The sequence below is a fragment of the Macaca mulatta genome, chromosome 5, assembly GCF_049350105.2.
Source record: "Macaca mulatta isolate MMU2019108-1 chromosome 5, T2T-MMU8v2.0, whole genome shotgun sequence".
In the NCBI taxonomy this organism is placed as follows: Eukaryota; Metazoa; Chordata; class Mammalia; order Primates; family Cercopithecidae; genus Macaca; species Macaca mulatta.
This window is the reverse complement of record NC_133410.1, coordinates 47,691,224-47,707,953: the sequence shown is the minus strand read 5'-3', so window position 1 is coordinate 47,707,953 and position 16,730 is coordinate 47,691,224. Positions and strand designations below refer to the sequence as shown.

The 16,730-nt window shown below is 42.9% G+C and overlaps 1 protein-coding gene across 5 annotated transcripts in view; it reads left to right on the top strand.

The window, feature by feature from the left end:
• Positions 1-16,730, top strand: part of TEC (tec protein tyrosine kinase) — a 140,773-nt gene that overhangs the window by 63,681 nt on the left and 60,362 nt on the right. Inside the window, exon 1 of one of the 5 annotated variants that reach the window (XM_078003375.1) lies at positions 16,087-16,309. The exons of the other annotated variants lie outside the window; for them this stretch is intronic. The gene's annotated coding sequence lies outside the window, so the exon portion shown is untranslated. Of the gene's footprint in view, positions 1-16,086; positions 16,310-16,730 lie in introns of those variants that run through there. 5 annotated transcript variants of the gene reach the window in all.

Below are 16,730 nucleotides of genomic sequence, written 5' to 3'. Positions count from 1 at the left end.
CCATTTTAGAGTGTACAATTCAGTAACATTAAGTACATTTATAACGTTGTTAAAAAATCACCACTATCTAGTTCCAAAACTTTTTCATCAACCCAAATAGAAACTGTCCACCTTAAGAAGTCAGTCCCCATTTCCTGTTCCTCCCAGCCCCTGGCAACCACTAATCTACTTCTTGTCTATATGGACTTGACTATTCTGGATATTTTGTATAAGTAGAATCCTACAATATGTTACTTTTGTGTCTGGTTTCTTCCACTAAGCATAATGTTTTCAAGGTTCATTCAAGTTGTAGCATATATTAGTACTTTATTCCTTTTCATGGCTCCATTGCATGGGTAGACCACATTTTGTTTATTCATTCATCTGTTGATGGGCATTTGGGTTGTTTCCACCTTTGGGCTACTGGAAATAGAACTGATATGAATATTCATGTACAAGTTTTTGTGTAGACATATGTTTTCATTTCTCTGGGATATAGGAGCTGAATTGCTTTGGCTTTGAGTATGTTTAACCTTTTGAGGAACTGCTAGACTGTTTCCTAAAGCAGCTGTGACTTCTTACATTCCCATTAGCAGTGTACGAGGGTTCCAATTTCTTCAAATCTTTCTTTACGCTTGTTATTATCTCTCTTGTTGATTATAGCCATCCTAGTGAGCATGAAGTGGTATCTCATTGTGGTTTTGCCTTTCCCTATGGCTAATACCATTGAGCATCTTCATATGTAGCTTATTTTAAAAAATGCATATAGGCTACAAAACCTCCCGTTTGGTGGGAACCTCCTCTTTATTTGATTTTTAAAATGTAGGGGACAGTGATGTGCTAGTAATAGTATATATTTAGCAACTGGGAGTAGAGGAAGAAGCCTGATTTTCAGCATTTGCCAATTTTCATGGTATAAGTACTCCCACTATGGCAGTTCTCTGGCCCCTACATGACGTCATGGAGCACAGAGCTGGGAACGGCATGCACAGTGGGCTCTCATGAGCTGGCATGAGCTGACTCCAGCACACCAGTGAGTGGAAGGGAGAGTCAGGTGAAGTGAGCCTCACTGAGGCCGCCTACTATTGTGCAGGCCAGGTACTGCATAACCCTAGAGGGTGCCATTCACATGTTAGTCTAAAGAGAAAGGGATATAATATTTATTGTCTATAACTTCTTTAATCTTGACCACAGTCTTCTGAGGCAAGTTGTATTATCTTAGTTTTCAGAGAAATCCAAGGGTTAGGGAGTTTAATTAACTAAGTCAATGATTCGCAACTAATAAGTGTCAAAGTTGGCATTTAAACCAGGTCTTTCTTACACTGAAGCTCATTCTAGTTAACCAGCTGTGTCAGGGGTGGGGATCTCCAAGACCACCACCAGATTTGATGATTTGCTAGCAGGACTTAAAGCAGGGGTCCCCAGCCCCTGCACCACATACCAGTACCAGTTCTGGTTCGTGGCCTGTTAGGAACTGGGCTGTGCAGGTGGAGGTGAGCAGCCAGTGAGCAATCAAGCATTATCCACTGAGCTCCACCTCCTTTCAGATCAATGTTGGCATTAGATCCTCATAGGAGCACGAACCCTGTTGTGAACTGCATATGTGAGGGATCTGGGTTTTGTGCTCCTTGTGAAAACCTGATGCTTGATGATTTGAAATGGAATTAGTTTCATCCTGAAATGATCCCCCTCACCCCCGGTCCATGGAAAAATTGTCTTCCACAAAACCATTCCCTGATGCCAAAAAGGTTGCAGATTGCTGACTTATAGGACTTAGATAATAGCTGTACTCGTGACTATCATTTATTACAGCGAAGAGATAGATGCAAAGCAAAATCAGCAAAAGGAAAAGGCATGTGAAGTCTGGAGGAAACCAGACGCAAGCTTCCAAAGCTTACAAGAGTCCTCTCCCAGTGGAGTCACATAGGGTGGGCTTAAAACCTCCATCAGTGAGCTGTGACAACAGGTGAGATATTGCCCACCAGAAAACTTATCACTCAGTGTCCAAGGTTTTTAACTGGGAGCTGGTCACATAGGCCCCTCTGCCTAGCATGTGCCCAAGTTCCAGACTCCCAGAAGGCAGTCAGGTGTTCAGCATGAACCATTTTGTTTGTATAAACCGTTAAGACACCTTGCGGCACTCATTATTGCTGGAAATCATGGGACCCTCCCCAAATTCAAGTTCCCAGATGCCAGCCAAGGGCCAATCTAGAAAGGCAAGTAAGCCTGGCTAAGAATAGCAGTGTCAGGCCTGCTGTGTTAACTGTTTTCTGCACATTGACCAAATGCAAATATAGGAAAGCACATTGAGAAGGAGATCCTGTCTGCTTATCATTGTATCCTCCTTCCCCCAGCGCCTGCATAGGACTTGATATATGGTGGTTTCTAATAATGGCTCCTTGAGTTGTACAGATTCCCATGGATACTTAGCTCCTCCTCGTGTCTGTACTGCCTGTAAAGCGAGTGCCTCTATGCTTGCAAGTTTCTCTGAGTTAACCCAAAGTGGCTCTTTCAAATTCTGATGAATTATGACTGCTTATTTTAGACATCTCAGTGTAGCTTCATGAACCCCTACTATGAATTCTCGGTAACTTTTCTCGCTTAAAAGCCTTCATTTGAAATGCTAAGGCCTGCTATTTGTGTCTCTGGTGGAAATATTGGTTCTTTTTTTCCAGAGCCCCAGATACCCTGTCTCAGACTCACTTATACATCAGTGAGCTTTGACTAAAAGTGGAACAGTTTCGTGCACCTGACCCCAGTGTCTGGGTCACATGGGGACCATTATGTTGGGGTTACACCTTCCTTTGTTCTCATGTGCAGGGCTGACTGAATGGTCTGCGCAGTATGCATTTGTGAGAAGCACATTGCAGGGGGCTCTGTGTAGAGGAACAGTTCTGAGAATGAGCAAACTGCTGCTACCATGAGCTGTCTAAAACCCAAGTTTTTGTTTTTGTTTTTTTAATTTTTTTTTTTTTTTGAGACGGAGTCTCGCTCTGTCGCCCAGCCCAGGCTGGAGTGCAGTGGCGCGATCTCGGCTCACTGCAAGCTCCGCCTCCCGGGTTCACGCCATTCTCCTGCCTCAGCCTCCCGAGTAGCTGGGACTACAGGCGCCCACAACCGCGCCCGGCTAATTTTTTGTAATTTTTAGTAGAGACGGGGTTTCACCGTGGTCTCGATCTCCTGACCTTGTGATCCACCCGCCTCGGCCTCCCAAAGTGCTGGGATTACAGGCGTGAGCCACCGTGCCCGGCTGTTTTTGTTTTTTTGAGACAGAGTCTTGCTCTGTCACCCAGGCTGGAGTGCAGTGGCGCAGTCTCGGCTCACTGCAACCTCCGCCTCCCAGGCTAAAGTGATTCTCATGCCTCAGCCTCCCCAGTAGCTGGGATTACAGGTGCACACCACTGTACCCAGCTAATTTTTTTCTGTTTTTAGTAAAGACAGGGTTTCACTGTGTTGACCAGGCTGGTCTCAAACTCCTGGCCTCAAGTGATCGTCCTGCCTCAACCTCCCAAAGTGTTGAGATTACAGGTGTGAGCCACTGCGCCTGGCCATAAAATCCAAGTTCTTTTTATTCTTAGTTACTGTGATAGACTGAGTTAAAGAAAACAAAAACAACTCAGCTCGCCTTTGTCTAGCTAGTTCACTCAGTTCTCAAGTGAAGTGAAAATTATTTTCCTGCCTGCAGCTTTGCATAATTATTTTCCCTTTGCTTACTTTAATGTAATGGCCAGCAATGTTCTTTTCTGTAGTTAGGAAAAGCAGATTTTTTGAAACCAGAAGCACTAGTTCTGATGTCGGACAGCCAGTGTTCAAATCCTGGGTTCTGTCACTCCCTAGCTTATATGATGCTGGGCAAGTGAGCATAGCCACTTTCTTCCTCAGTTTCCTCATCTGTAAAACAGATTCAATAAATAGTTACTACCTCAGAGGGTTGTTACAGGGATCAGTTGAAATGATACAACTACAACATGCACTAAATAAATGTAAAGCAAAACTGGCATATGGTAAGCCTTGAAGAAAAGTTAGTAATATTGTCATTGTTGTTAAATTTCAGGATATAAAAATCCATTTTTTTTTTCCTGCTACTTAGGCTGGAGTGCAGTGGGGCAATTTTGGCTCACTACAACCTCTGCCTCCTGGGTTCAAGCAATTCTCCTGCCTCAGACTCCCAAGTAGCTAGGATTACAGGCGTGCATCACCACGCCCCGCAATTTTTGTATTTTTAGTAGAGACTAAAAATTGGTTTTGGCATGTTGGCCAGGCTGGTCTCAAATTCCTGACCTCAAGTGATCTGCCCACCTTAGCCTCCCAAAGTGCTGGGATTACAGGCATGGGCCACTGCACCTGGCCTAAAAATCTGTTCTTTTTGATGGTTCACACTGATTTGAGTAAATAAAATTTCTTGCCTTCTACCCCATATACCTTTACACGTTTATTTATTTAACAATGAAAAACTGAAGATAATTGTTTGAAAGAAGTTCCAGTGTGGTAGGTAGAAACCTGTCCACCTCCGAATAAGCCACAGTATTTGGAATCTGGCAGCCTCGGGGCTTCCCCTGTGACTCTCCCTGCCTTTGTGAGCTGAGGAACCACTGACTGGGCTCTTGGTTCTCTGGGGAGAAAGGGAACGATTTCTCGTCTCCCCTTCTGGCATGGAGATCCCTCCACAGTCTTTCCCCAGCTTGTCTCTCCAGGTGGAGGCCGGAACATGGCTCCTACCTCACCAGACTCAGAACATTTTGCTTCCCCCACTTCCTTAGCCTCCTCCTGGCTGTCTGTGATCCTCCTCTGAGAGCCTGTGTCCTTGCTCTTAGAACTTCAGTGAGCAGCTCTCTCTCCCTGCTGCTTCAATAGCCCACGGCCCTTCTTGCTTATGCGGTAAATAATTAGTGTGTATCTCTTCCTGTGAAATCCATGGTTTTCCTTCATCCTTTCTGGCCACTTCTTGTCTCCTTCAAGGGCTGCCCTTTCTCTGCCCACCTCTCACATGTGGGTGTTCCTCAGGGTTCTTTCCTGGGGCTTTTCTCTCTCTGTACTTGCCTTAGAAGACATCATCCATTCCAGTGACTTCAGTTAGCTTCTGTGTGCAGATGACTTTCCCAGTCTTTGTTTCCCAACCTGATATCTATTCTGAGGTCTGAGTTCTTGCAGGTGTCTCAGTTCAAATGTCTGAAAAGAATCTCAAGATGTCCCCTACCCCTGTAATCTCTAGTTCAGTAATTGGTACCATGGTCTACCCAGTTGCTTGTGCCAGGAACCTGAGAGTCTGTCTAAACTTACCCCCTCCTCACCCTCTCTTGTCTGGACTCTCAACAGGTTCTATTAGTTCCACCTTCTAAATATATCTCAGTCCTGCTCTTTCTCCTCCTATCTCTGCCACCACCATGATCCAAGCCACCACTACCTCTTCTTGGGTGAATACAGTAGCCTCTGTATCAGTTAGGATTGGGTTAGGCTATGTATCACACACAATCCCTAAGTAATAGTTTAAACAAGATAAAGTTTCTTCTTTCTCCCAGTGTGGAAAAACCAAACCAAAAACTGGAAGTGGGCTGTCTAGAATTGCTCTAGTGGATACAATCCAGGGATCCTGGATCCTGTCTTTCCTCTCCATAATCCTAGCTTATCTTTTGTTTTTGCCAAAGATGGCTGCAGCCATCTTGTCTGAATTGCAAGCTGGAGGAAGGAAGAATGGCAGAAAAGCAAGAAGGGACATCTCCCACCAGAGTCAGATCCCTTTAGCAGCTTTGCCTTATGTTCCATTCAAGACTTCTGCCTATATCTCAATGACCAGAACTTAGCCACATGGCTAAACCTAGTTGCAAAGGGAGCTGAGAAGTACAGTCTTTTATTCTGTGTACCAAAATCAGGATCCATTATTAGAGGGAAATGGATATCCTAAGCAGACAACTAGCAATTTCTGCCACATCCTAATGGGCTCCTCTTTCCACTCTTGCTCCTCTCCAGTCTGTTGTATCCAATGGCTGAGTGATCTTTTAAAAACACAAATACAATCATGTCTCTCTCTTACCTAACACCCTACAAGAAATTATTATCCAAATTTTTTTTTTTTTTTTGAAACAGAGTCTTGCTCTGTTGCCCAGGCTGGAGTGCAATGGCCGGATCTCAGCTCACTGCAAGCTCCGCCTCCCGGGTTTACGCCATTCTCCTGCCTCGGCCTCCCGAGTAGCTGGGACTACAGGCGCCCACCACCTCACCCGGCTAGTTTTTTGTATTTTTTAGTAGAGACGGGGTTTCACCGGGTTAGCCAGGATGGTCTCGATCTCCTGACCTTGTGATCCGCCTGTCTCGGCCTCCCAAAGTGCTGGGATTACAGGCTTGAGCCTCCGTGCCCAGCCTATTATCCAAATTTTAATCTCAAAAGTCCTCAACATGGCCTATGGGACACTGTGTGGTCCAGCAGCCTGCCAACCTGTCCACATTGATCTGCAATTCCTTCTCCTCACTCCCCACACTCCAGCCCACCTGTTTTTCACTTCCTGGAAGGTACCACCTCCTTCGCACCTTGGAACATGTACATTACCTATGTCCTTTCTCTAGAACCCATGTATCCCCTCCGTTGAATGGGTAACTTCTCCCCCTCTTTCAGGTTTCAGCTTAACTATTTTTTTTTTTTTTGGTGCTTTTGGTTCTTCTTTTTTTTTTTTTTTTATTATTATTATACTTGAAGTTCTAGGGTACATGTGCATAACGTGCAGGTTTGTTACATATGTATACTTGTGCCATGTTGGTGTGCTGCACCCATCAACTCGTCAGCACCCATCAACTCGTCATTTACATCAGGTATAACTCCCAATGCAATCCCTCCCCCTTGCCCCCTCCCCATGATAGGCCCCGGTGTATGATGTTCCCCTTCCCGAGTCCAAGTGATCTCATTGTTCAGTTCCCACCTATGAGTGAGAACATGCAGTGTTTGGTTTTCTGTTCTTGTGATAGTTTGCTGAGAATAATGGTTTCCAGCTGCATCCATGTCCCTACAAAGGACACAAACTCATCCTTTTTTATGGCTGCATAGTATTCCATGGTGTATATGTGCCACATTTTCTTAATCCAGTCTGTCACTGATGGACATTTGGGTTGATTCCAAGTCTTTGCTATTGTGAATAGTGCCACAATAAACATATGTGTGCTTGTGTCTTTATAGCAGCATGACTTATAATCCTTTGGGTATATACCCAGTAATGGGATGGCTGGGTCATATGGTACATCTAGTTCTAGATCCTTGAGGAATCGCCATACTGTTTTCCATAATGGTTGAACTAGTTTACAATCCCACCAACAGTGTAAAAGTGTTCCTATTTCTCCACATCCTCTCCAGCACCTGTTGTTTCCTGACTTTTTAATGATTGTCATTCTAACTGGTGTGAGACGGTATCTCATTGTGGTTTTGATTTGCATTTCTCTGATGGCCAGTGATGATGAGCATTTTTTCATGTGTCTGTTGGCTGTATGAATGTCTTCTTTTGCGAAGTGTCTGTTCATATCCTTTGCCCACTTTTTGATGGGGTTGTTTGTTTCTTTCTTGTAAATTTGTTTGAGTTCTTTGTAGGTTCTGGATATTAGCCCTTTGTCAGATGAGTAGATTGCAAAAATTTTCTCCCATTCTGTAGGTTGCCTGTTCACTCTGATGGTAGTTTCTTTTGCTGTGCAGAAGCTCTTTAGTTTAATGAGATCCCATTTGTCAATTTTGGCTTTTGTTGCTGTTGCTTTTGGTGTTTTAGACATGAAGTCCTTGCCCATGCCTATGTCCTGAATGGTATTACCTAGGTTTTTTTCTAGGGTTTTTATGGTATTAGGTCTAACATTTAAGTCTCTAATCCATCTTGAATTAATTTTCGTATAAGGAGTAAGAAAGGATCCAGTTTTAGCTTTCTACTTATGGCTAGCCAGTTTTCCCAGCACTATTTATTAAATAGGGAATCCTTTCCCCATTTCTTGTTTTTCTCAGGTTTGTCAAAGATCAGATGGCTGTAGTTGTGTGGTATTATTTCTGAGGACTCTGTTCTGTTCCATCGGTCTATATGTCTGTTTTGGTACCAGTACCATGCTGTTTTGGTTACTGTAACCTTGTAGTATAGTTTGAAGTCAGGTAGCGTGATGCCTCCAGCTTTGTTCTTTTGAGTTGGGATTGTCTTGGCAATGTGGGCTCTTTTTTGGTTCCATATGAACTTTAAAGCAGTTTTTTCCAATTCTGTGAAGAAAGTCATTGGTAGCTTGATGGGGATGGCATTGAATCTATAAATTACCTTGGGCAGTATGGCCATTTTCACGATATTGATTCTTCCTATCCGTGAGCATGGTATGTTCTTCCATTTGTTTGTGTCCTCTTTGATTTCACTGAGCAGTGGTTTGTAGTTCTCCTTGAAGAGGTCCTTTACATCCCTTGTAAGTTGGATTCCTAGGTATTTTATTCTCTTTGAAGCAATTGTGAATGGAAGTTCATTCATGATTTGGCTCTCTGTCTGTCTGTTACTGGTGTATAAGAATGCTTGTGATTTTTGCACATTAATTTTGTATCCTGAGACTTTGCTGAAGGTGCTTATCAGCTTAAGGAGATTTTGGGCTGAGACAATGGGGTTTTCTAAATATACAATCATGTCATCTGCAAAGAGGGACAATTTGACTTCTTCTTTTCCTAACTGAATACCCTTGATTTCTTTCTCTTGCCTGATTGCCCTAGCCAGAACTTCCAACACTATGTTGAATAGGAGTGGTGAGAGAGGGCATCCCTGGCTTGTGCCGGTTTTCAAAGGGAATGCTTGCAGTTTTTGCCCATTCAGTATGATATTGGCTGTGGGTTTGTCATAAATAGCTCTTATTATTTTGAGATATGTTCCATCAATACCAAATTTATTAAGCGTTTTTAGCATGAAGGGCTGTTGAATTTTCTCAAAGGCCTTTTCTGCATCTATTGAGATAATCATGTGTTTTTTGTCTTTGGTTCTGTTTATATGCTGGATTACGTTTTTTGATTTGCGAATGTTGAACCAGCCTTGCATCCCAGGGATGAAGCCCACTTGATCATGGTGCATAAGCTTTTTGATGTGCTGCTGGATCCGGTTGGCCAGTATTTTATTGAGGATTTTTGCATCGATGTTCATCAGGCATATTGGTCTAAAATTCTCTTTTTTTGTTGTGTCTCTGCCAGGCTTTGGCGTCAGGACGATGTTGGCCTCATAAAATGTGTTTGGGAGGATTCCATCTTTTTCTATTGATTGGAATAGTTTCAGAAGGAATGGTACCAGCTCCTCCTTGTACCTCTGGTAGAATTCAGCTCTGAATTCATCTGGTCCTTGACTTTTTTTCGTTGGTAGGCTATTAATTATTGCCTTAATTTCAGAGCCTGCTATTGGTCTATTCAGGGATTCAGCTTCTTCCTGGTTTAGTCTTGGGAGAGTGTAAGTGTCCAGGAAATTATCCATTTCTTCTAGGTTTTCTAGTTTATTTGTGTAGAGGTGTTTATAGTATTCTCTGATGGTAGTTTGTATTTCTGTGGGGTCAGTGGTGATATCCCCTTTATCATTTTTTATTGCATCTATTTGATTATTCTCTCTTTTCTTCTTTATTAGTCTTGCTAGCGGTCTATCAATTTTGTTGATCTTTTCAAAAAACCAACTCCTGGATTCATTGATTTTTTGGAGGTTTTTTGTGTCTCTATCTCCTTCAGTTCTGCTCTGATCTTAGTTATTTCTTGCCTTCTGCTAGCTTTCGAATGTGTTTGCTCTTGCTTCTCTAGTTCTTTTAATTGTGATGTTAGAGTGTCAATTTTAGATCTTTCCAGCTTTCTCTTGTGGGCATTTAGTACTATAAATTTCCCTCTACACACTGCTTTAAATGTGTCCCAGAGATTCTGGTATGTTGTATCTTTGTTCTCATTGGTTTCAAAGAACATCTTTATTTCTGCCTTCATTTCGTTTTGTACCCAGTAGTCATTTAGGAGCAGGTTATTCAGTTTCCATGTAGTTGAGCAATTTTGATTGAGTTTCTTAGTCCTGAGTTCTAGTTTGATTGCACTGTGGTCTGAGAGACAGTTTGTTATAATTTCTGTTCTTGTACATTTGCTGAGGAGTGCTTTACTTCCAATTATGTGGTCTATTTTGGAATAAGTGTGATGTGGTGCTGAGAAGAATGTATATTCTGTTGATTTGGGGTGGAGAGTTCTGTAGATGTCTATTAGGTCTGCTTGCTGCAGAGATGAGTTCAATTCCTGGATATCCTTGTTAACTTTCTGTCTCATTGATCTGTCTAATGTTGACAGTGGGGTGTTAAATTTTCCTACTATTACTGTGTGGGAGTCTAGGTCTCTTTGTAGGTCTCTAAGAACTTGCTTTATGAATCTGGGTGCTCCTGTATTGGGTGCATATATATTTACGATAGTTAGCTCTTCCTGTTGAATTGATCCCTTTACCATTATGTAAAGGCCTTCTTTGTCTCTTTTGATCTTTGAGGGTTTAAAGTCTGTTTTATCAGAGACTAGTATTGCAACCCCTGCTTTTTTTTTGTTCTCCATTTGCTTGGTAGATCTTCCTCCATCCCTTTATTTTGAGTCTATGTATGTCTCTACATGTGAGATGGGTCTCCTGAATACAGCAAACTGATGGGTCTTGACTCTTTATCCAGTTTTCCAGTCTGTGTCTTTTAATTGGAGCATTTAGTCCATTTGCATTTAAGGTTAATATTGTTATGTGTGAACTTGATCCCGCCATTATGATATTAACTGGTTATTTTGCTCGTTAGTTGATGCAGTTTCTTCCTAGCCTCGATGGTCTTTACATTTTGGCATGTTTTTGCAATGGCTGGTACCGGTTGTTCCTTTCCATGTTTAGTGCTGCCTTCAGGGTCTCTTGTAAGGCAGACCTGGTGGTGACAAAATCTCTAAGCATTTGCTTATCTGTAAAGTATTTTATTTCTCCTTCACTTATGAAACTTCGTTTGGCTGGATATGAAATTCTGGGTTGAAAATTCTTTTCTTTAAGAATGTTGAATATTGGCCCCCACTCTCTTCTGGCTTGTAGAGTTTCTGCCGAGAGATCTGCTGTTAGTCTGATGGGCTTCCCTTTGTGGGTAACCCGACCTTTCTCTCTGGCTGCCCTTAAGATTTTTTCCTTCATTTCAACTTTGGTGAATCTGGCAATTATGTGTCTTGGAGTTGCTCTTCTCGAGGAGTATCTTTGTGGCGTTCTCTGTATTTCCTGGATTTGAATGTTGGCCTGCCCTACTAGGTTGGGTAAGTTCTCCTGGATGATATCCTGCAGAGTGTTTTCCAACTTGGTTCCATTTTCCCCCTCACTTTCAAGCACCCCAATCAGACGTAGATTTGGTCTTTTTACATAAGCCCATACTTCTTGAAGCTTTGTTCATTTCTTTTTCTTCTTTTTTCTTTAGGTTTCTCTTCTCGCGTCATTTCATTCATTTGATCCTCAATCGCTGATACTCTTTCTTCCAGTTGATCGAGTTGGTTACTGAAGCTTGTGCATTTGTCACGTATTTCTCGTGTCATGGTTTTCATCTCTGTCAATTTGTTTATGGCCTTCTCTGCATTAATTATTCTAGTTATCAATTCTTCCACCCTTTTTTTAAGATTTTTAGTTTCTTTGCGCTCGGTACGTAATACCTCCTTTAGCTCTGAGAGGTTTGATGGACTGAAGCCTTCTTCTCTCATCTCGTCAGAGTCATTCTCCGTCCAGCTTTGATCCATTGCTGGCGATGAGCTGTGTTCCTTTGCAGGGGGCGATGCGCTCTTATTTTTTGAATTTCCAGCTTTTCTGCCCTGCTTCTTCCCCATCTTTGTGGTTTTATCTGCCTCTGATCTTTGATGATGGTGACGTACTGATGGGGTTTTGGTGTGGGGGGTGTCCTTCCTGTTTGTTAGTTTTCCTTCTAACAGTCAGGACCCTCAGCTGTAAGTCTGTTGGAGATTGCTTGAGGTCCACTCCAGACCCTGTTTGCCTGGGTATCAGCAGCGGAGGCTGCGGAAGATAGAATATTGCTGAACAGCGAGTGTACCTGTCTGATTCTTGCTTTGGAAGCTTCCTCTCAGGGGTGTACTCCACCCTGTGAAATGCGGGGTGTCGGTCTGCCCCTAGTGGGGATGTCTCCCAGTTAGGCTACTGAGGGGTGAGGAACCCACTTGAGCAGGCAGTCTGTCCGTTCTCAGATCTCAACCTCTGTGTTGGGAGATCCACTGCTCTCTTCAAAGCTGTCAGACCGAGTCGTTTGCATCTGCAGAGGTTTCTGCTGCTTTTGTTGTTGTTGTTTAGTGTCCCCAGAGGTGGAGTCTAGAGAGACTGGCAGGCCTCCTTGAGCTGCTGTGAGCTCCACCCAGTTCGAGCTTCCCAGAGGCTTTGTTTACCTACGTAAGCCTCAGCAATGGTGGGCGCCCCTCCCCCAGCCTGGGTGCCACCTTGCAGTTAGATCGCAGACTGCTGTGCTAGCAATGAGGGAGGCTCCCTCGGCGTGGGACCCTCCCGGGCAGGTGTGGGATATAGTCTCCTGGTGTGCCCGTTTGCTAAGACCCTTGGTAAAGCGCAGTATTGGGGTTGGAGTTACCCGATTTTCCAGGTGTTGTGTGTCTCAGTTCTCCTGGCTAGGAAAAGGGATTCCCTTCCCCCTTGCGCTTCCCAGGTGAGGTGATGCCTCACCCTGCTTCAGCTCTTGCTGGTCGGGCTGCAGCAGCTGACCAGCACTGATGGTCCGACAATCCCTAGTGAGATGAACCCAGTACCTCAGTTGAAAATGCGGAAATCACCTGTCTTCTGTGTCGCTTGCGCTGGGAGCTGGAGACTGGAGCTGTTCCTATTCGGCCATCTTGCTCCTCAGCTTAACTATTACTTCCTTGGTATATTTGCTGTGATCTTCCAGATTAGATTAGATTAGATTTCCCTGTATAATGTCATCCTGCACTTTTACTTTGCACCACCTATCTCTATTTTATTTTAATACATTATTAATGCAATTAGTTTTTCAGTCTCTTTCTCTCATTCTCATTTATAAGCTTCACAAAGCAGGTGAAGGCATCACTTAGCCCAGTACTCATCCTACTTCAGAGGGCTGTTATGGGGATCAATTGAAATTATACACAACATACACTAAATAAATTTTAAGCAAAACCTGGCATATGGTAAGCCTTGAAGAAAAGTTAGTAATATTACCATTGTCATTAAGTTTCAGGATATAAAAATACATTCTTTTTGGCCAGGCATGGTGGCTCACGCCTGTAATCCTAGCACTTGGGAGGGCGAGGTGGGTGGATCACGAGGTCAGGAGTTCGAAACCAGCCTGGCCAATGTTTTGAAACCCCATCTCTATTTAAAAAAAAAACAAAAATTAGCCGGGTGTGGTGGTGTGCACCTGTAGTCCCAGCTCCTCAGGACGCTGAGGCAGGAGAATCGCTTGAACCCAGGAGGCGGAGGTTACAGTGAGCTGAGATCCTGCCTCTGCACTGCGGCCTGGGTGACAGAGTGAGACTTTGTCTCAAAAAAAAAAACAAAAACAAACAAAAAAAAAACAACCCTGTAGCCCGGGCTGGAGTGCAGTGGTTGTTGAGTGATTGAATGGAATCCAGGTTCAAGGAGAACGTGATAGATTTGTTTTGTGTCATGTGAAAGAGATGCAAATGAAGGAGATAAGGAGACATGTCTTCCTGGGTAGTTTAGAGATATAGAATCAAGATGCAAGTGAGAAGTTGGTGTTAGAGAAGTAAATTTGGAATCATCGGATCTGGTTCCTTTAATGCTGTTTATCCTGAAAGGAGGTGGCTTCCTGAGAGGACATGCTGTGGGCTTTGAAGCCAGGCGGATCTGCTCTGAATCTGGATCTGTCATTTGGCAGCTGTGAAATTGGGCAGTTGATGAAACTTTCTAAGTCTCTGTTTCTTCACCTGCTAAAGGAGAAAATACCTGCCCTGCCAGGCCATTTGTATGTAAGCCTCTGGCCAATAGAATATTAGAAACCTTTCTGTCCGTTGGCTTAAAAGATGCTTTAAGAATGAAAACATTTCTGCCTTAAAAACAGAGACAATGGAAAACATTATTTTCTTTATCATCTCCTTGGTACCTTTGAATATACATTTTGCACAGTGAAAATCAAGACTGGCTTCTGGGATTAGAAACAGAAGGGCTCTGTGGTCTTTTTTAGTTTAGTTTTTTCTTTTTTAAAAAAAAAATTTAAATATACTTCTATTGTGTGAAGGAGAGAAAAAAATATTTTTTCCCTTGCCTGTCTTAGTTTTTCCAGCTGGGGCCTTTTAAATTAGACTGCCAAAAGAGACATTAACAAGAGAAAAGCATAGAATTTTTATTTAGTAATTTTTACATGTATGTGGGAGCCTTCACCAGGAAAATAAAGACCTGAGAAGTTGTAAGGGTTGAAAGCTTATATATTATGTTGGACAAAGAGTAGTAAATTGGTAAATTGTAAAGATGTGATAGGAAAAAGGAGTTGGGGCTATTTTGAGAGCTTCTCGCTAATGGGGTTCCAGTGCCAGGTTGGCTAGCAACCCTGTCCTGATGGGAAATGCGGGGTAGCTGGACATGAATGTCCACAGTGTATCCCTTTCATGGAGGATGACTTTATGCCTAGTTGGCCCACCTGGAACCTGGGGACTCCCTCACATGGGGAACTTGTTCATCTTGTTTATGTGGCAGTCACTCTTGTGGCTCTTGTCTGACCCACGTCCAGCTTATACCTGCCTGACCATCACCCTGGTGCTGGGAGCCTGACTTGATATTCCCCCCAGGATCCCTGGGAAAACATGGCCTGAGGCAGCTGCAGCCACTGGTTCTTCAAATGAAAGGTGCAAACTGAATACACCACCAGGTAGGAAACCAGTTCAGAGATTTTTACTTACAGATCCTGGATAGGAAGGGCAGAATGGGTTGGGAGGGCAGTCCTCCATCCCCGGGTTGCATGAGGCAGGAATGGAGTCAGGCAGAGAGAGAAAATGCATGTGCAAATCGGCAGTATATATAAGGGGCTACGGTGTGGGGTCACTTTAAGTTCCTGGGCAAATGCCTGAATGGTGCTTTTAAGGGAAGCTTCGATAAAGTGGGGAAGCCCATCTGCTAGACAAGAGAGATGCCTTTAAGTTCTTATCTCTGGCTGCTGGCCTGAACCATTTGGGTGTCATGTGGAACTAGAACTGTCAAGGATGACTGAGCCCTGCTTTGGGTATGAAAAAGTTGAATCTATTCAAAATGGATGCTAAGGCAACATAAAAGTATCTTATACTTCACTTCAGGACTAGGACAGTGAATTGTGGAAAAGTAGCAAGATAAGGACTAGCATAATAAAGTTTGTACAGCTTTCCCTCAGCCTCAACTCCCCATCCCCATAAGAATGAATGTCTTTCATCCTCCTGGTACAGGGAGGGCACCTTTTTCATGGGAGTTAATCTTATGCTTTCAAGAAGAACAAGGAAGATGACAGTGCCCTTCTTGCATGTGCTGTTTATTTTTAAGTACCTTTAACTCAATCCATATGCCAAAGTGGCATATTTTTGTGTGCTTATCATGTGCCTAGCATGGTCTTATATGCTTTGTAAGTATTAACTTTAATCCTGTGAACTGTATGAGGCAGATACAGTTACTATTCCCATTTTACAGATGATGAAACTGAAGAACAGAGAGGTTGAGTACTTTGCCCAGGGTTGCAGAGTGGGCATGTGGACCCCAGCCCATGCAGCCTGATTCCCAGAGCTCTGAACCATTGTTCTGTGCTGCCTCTGGATAGCTTTGTGATATTTTTTGGCCATCCAAATTGTGTGTTTATAGAAGGATCAGACATATATTCATCTTTATATTCATCGGAATATGACTTAGCCGTCGAGACAGCCTGACAAACTGGCAAAATATGTCTTTGTAACATCACTCTAATGCTTTGAAGAAAAATTTTTGACCAAAGATGCTCCCAGCTATCGTGTGTTAAAGGCTGTGAGTTACCAGAGATCAACTGTTCCTAACGTAAAAAGGAAGTGCTAATCTAGTCACTGGCTGGCTCAGTATTGGTTTCGTACTGTAAGACAGAACTAAAATAACTGCCTCAAAGGGTAAAAATAGTGGAGTCACATGAAACGTCAACTGTCATTTTAAAAACAGAATTGTAAAACCCATGAGGAAAGGTTAATTTCTTTTTCTGTTTGAAAAGAGTGGATATTGGTAGACACTGGTCATTTCTATTATGGCCTCGTGTAATTTTAGAAAACTGATTTTTGTCATGACCTGAGGAAACATCTCATTCACGGCTTTTTATTTTATGAGACATAGTCAAATTCAACATCAATTCTCAGAAGATCTTTCTTGGAGTTTAGAAGGTAGGTGTGAGGATCTTTCCTTAATCAAAACTAGTGGCTTTTGCTTTTATTTTTCCTAAGCGCTAGTATGCTTTTCAAAAATAATATTAGTAGCTAAATTGATCAAGCACTTAAACCATTTGTCAGCTTTCTTCCAAAAGCTTTACATGAATTGACTCTTTGAGTTCTTACTGCAATCATATGAAGTTCTGGTGCTATTATTCATCCCATTTAATAGCTAATGAAATGTAGGCACAGAGAGGTTAAGTAACTTGTTCAAGGAGATATAGTGAGTAAGTAGCAGAGCTGAGATTCAAACTCAGACAGCTGGGCTTCAGACTCTTTGCTTTTAAACAGTAAGCTCTATTATGGAGTCCTGCTGGTTCTTAGCCCAGGGAGATATAAGACGTGTAAACCAGAGGGGCCTGCCCACACTGAGTAG